Source organism: Hylobates moloch, unplaced genomic scaffold (assembly GCF_009828535.3).
Source record: "Hylobates moloch isolate HMO894 unplaced genomic scaffold, HMol_V3 SCAFFOLD_736, whole genome shotgun sequence".
NCBI lineage: Eukaryota > Metazoa > Chordata > Mammalia > Primates > Hylobatidae > Hylobates > Hylobates moloch.
This window is the reverse complement of record NW_026653011.1, coordinates 14,560-17,907: the sequence shown is the minus strand read 5'-3', so window position 1 is coordinate 17,907 and position 3,348 is coordinate 14,560. Positions and strand designations below refer to the sequence as shown.

Genomic DNA, 3,348 nt, shown 5'->3' with positions numbered 1-3,348 from the left:
AAATTAAATTTATTTTTCCAACTTTCACCTGTGAAAACACTAGGTTAAACTTCCAAGATCCCACTAAAATGCCAACTCCTTCATGAAGTGCTTACCTGTAAATGGGGTTCAATGATTACCAAGATATATGAAAGGTGCTTATTCAATGCTGGACTCATAGTACCCATTCAACTGATTGACTGAATACCATCCTATTCCAAGTAGGAGAAAATCCAAAAGTGGCTCATATACTATTTACAGAGGAAATGTCAAAGTCGATTTTTTAAAAATCTGTTTATTGGCTGGGCATGGTGGTTCATACTTGTAATCCCAGCAATTTGGGAGGCCGAGGCAGGAGGATCAGCTCGAGACTAGCTTGGACAACATAGTGAGACCCTGTTTCCAAAAATAAATTTTTTTAAATAAACATCTGTTTATATATCTTAGAGTTTAAAATATCCAGCTATTCATCCTTTTTACTTTAAATTTTTTTTTCATCATTCTGAAAGCTGTAGAACACTGGTTCATCAATGTTAGCTTTAATTGGAATCACTTGGAAGGCTTATACTGACACAGATTGCTGTGCCCCACTGCCAGAATTTCAATGGCAGTAGGTCTGGTATAGAACTTGAGATTTTGCATTTCTAATAAGTTTCTAGAAAATGCTATGCTCCTGACCCAGAAATCACATGTTGAGAACCACTGATGTCGAATAAGACCAATTTTACCAGCATTTTTCAAACTGACCTGATTATTTGATTCCCTTGGGGTATGTTGCAAACATATTAATTACCCTCTTTTAGAGAGTCAGATGCAGTAAGTTTGCGCTAGGATGAGAAGTCTGTGTGCTTAATAAGAGATTCAAGTGATTCTACTAAGGAAGATTTGGAAAACACTGCTATGCACAGTAGTAGCACATATAGTTTTCTACTACAGCCTTTATTTACATAATTATTTTATTTGTTAACATATAATCTTTGACAAAAGCATAGCTTGTATTTTATTATTTTTCCACTCAAAGTTTTCCAATCCCTCTCAGGCCAAAGGTATATAAAATATCCCATGGCTGGGCACACCTCGGAGTGGGATAGATGTTTAGGGACGGTAAAGAGATGGAAGTGTATTTGCTGGACAGGATGTTCTGAATCTTCTGCTTCTAAATATATTCATCTTATTTTTGACAGTTAAAAGATTAACTTTCACCAAAAAAGTGAAAAATGAAATCAGCTAGAAATGAGCAGATGTTTTAATTTACCATGTGAATGCACACACACACACACTCACACACACACAATGACCTGATAATGTTCAGAAAGCTCAAAGGACTGGTTGCAGGAGGAAATATACCCTGTAGCAGAATAATATGGTAATCTACTTCGTGCTCCAAAACCCGGAATCAAATTTATAATTTCTGTAATAGATATCATCTAATGCTCTAAGATATGCATCTAATTGTACTTCCCTTGAATTCTTTATTGTATGAGAGTTGCTCTCGTGCTGTGACCTCTAAGTCCCCCAAAGCTTCACCTTTTTTTGAGACATATGGAAGCCAAGATCTCCAGGGTCATCAGACCTGCCCAATCCAGCAGAAACAGGTTTGGAGAGAGAAACAGTCATGACACGGATCTCCAGGAATGCTCTCCCTGATGGACTGGGGAGTCATCTTGGTAGAAGTTATTCAGCCTGACCAAGAGGCATCTAGGCCCCTCAGAGGCCGCGGAGACAGAGCAAGAGGCAGGACAGAGCACAGGCCAGGGCCCAGGCAAGGATCAGCGCCGTGCCAACGCCACCGGCACAAGGGGAGGGGTGCGAAACGGGTGGCTTGTCCAGAGAGGCCAGCATTCCAGGGAAAGGGATTGTTGCCGTCTCCCATACCCGGCTTCCTCTTCCAGAGTGTATCCTGCTGTGGCTTCATTTCGCAGAGAAGAGCCTTGGAAAGGTACAATCATCTTCTTGGACATGGGTCCGCTCCTCTCCTGCCGGACAATGTGCGCCTGTGGGGCTTCTGTCCTGGGCTGGAGTGTGGTCCACGTGATCCCAGAAAAGAGGCCGCTCGGGATGGGGATGAGACTTCCATTGCTCCCGGACTGACGCATCTCCTCACGTGATCGAGGCCTTCACAAACCCAAAGTGGAAGCGCCGCGACAACGATGGACAAACGGCGACGGCACCCAGGCAGAGACGCCGAAACAGGCTCACCAAACACCGGCCGACATGCAACAAATCGCCTTCTGAGGCACAGGGAACATTCGTGCAAAGACACACACTCACACGGGCACACACACACACACAAACACACACACACCCCCCGAAAGAGAGAGGGAAAGAAGCACAGAGAGGGTGAGAGACAGAGAGAGAAGAGAGAATGGGAGACACACCCACACACGCAGTCCCCCAGACGTGGCACAGAAGTAAACGCCCCGAGGCAACACCTGCGGCTGCGGGGTTCTGCTCTCGATGGCAACGACCTTCAGGTGAGAGAACAGCCCACGGGCATGCAGGCAGACCTGTCCTGCAGATCTCGGGGGCACAACCTCTGGGGAGACTCACCTGAACACCATCCGGGCAGGCCTGAGGCTGGGATGCCACACTGCTTTCCCCGGACTCCGCCTGAGGTTTCGTCATCCTGCTCCGCCCTTTGCCACTCCTGGCAGCCGGAGATGTTCCTGTGGACCCCGTGGAGAGGTCAGGCCAGAGGCTCGGAGGCCCGACACCCAAGCGCTGCCACGGAGGGCTCCCGCGTTGCCCAGCCTCAGGGACTGGTTTCTAAGACAACCGTGGGAACCACTGTGAGGCCAGAGTCAGCTCGTGCCTCGCGCATGCGCATTGGCTGGGCCAACTCACGTTCTGCTCCTGGCAGTCAGGCTGCCTCCGGTTTCAATAGCGGCGGCTGTGGGGCGGCTCATCAGGGGGCTCCTGCTGCAGCCGCGGCTGAGGCTGCGGCTGGATCCGGGGTCTATTTTGGGGCTGCGTGAGAGAGGGGGCCGCCGGTGTCCAAGGGCCCAGACCCTGGGAGTCCCATCTTCAGGACCTCCTCGAGCCGACTTCCACCCATGGAGCGGGAGCTTCAGGGTGCCTGCTGGGTTCTCAGGACTCCTCTTCAGATGCGATTTTGCACCCCTGCGGATGAGAAAGGATGGGCTCACCACATCTGGTGAGGCAGGCAGGGCCTCCCTACAGCACGGAATGATTCCATGCCCCTGAAGGCGTGGTGTCAGCTGAAAGTTGACTGATCCGTGAGCCCTCCGCCTCCCTCCTCCTTTGAAAGAGCAGTGGCCTGCCCCGCTTCTAAAAGGCCTGGCGCTCCTGCAAGCCCACACAGCTTTCCAGGACACGAGCAGACAGGGATCGGGCCAATCCGAGGTGGAG

At 49.5% G+C, this 3,348-nt stretch overlaps 1 long non-coding RNA gene across 1 annotated transcript; it reads right to left on the bottom strand.

Moving 5' to 3' along the window:
* Nucleotides 1-279: 279 nt before the first annotated feature.
* On the bottom strand, nucleotides 280-3,122 carry LOC131382660 (uncharacterized). Its single transcript, XR_009212218.1, has 3 exons — nucleotides 2,530-3,122; nucleotides 1,278-2,094; nucleotides 280-375 (listed from the first exon to the last, which is right to left on the bottom strand). It is a non-coding gene; the product is annotated as an uncharacterized LOC131382660 (long non-coding RNA).
* Between the last annotated feature and the right edge of the window lie 226 nt (nucleotides 3,123-3,348).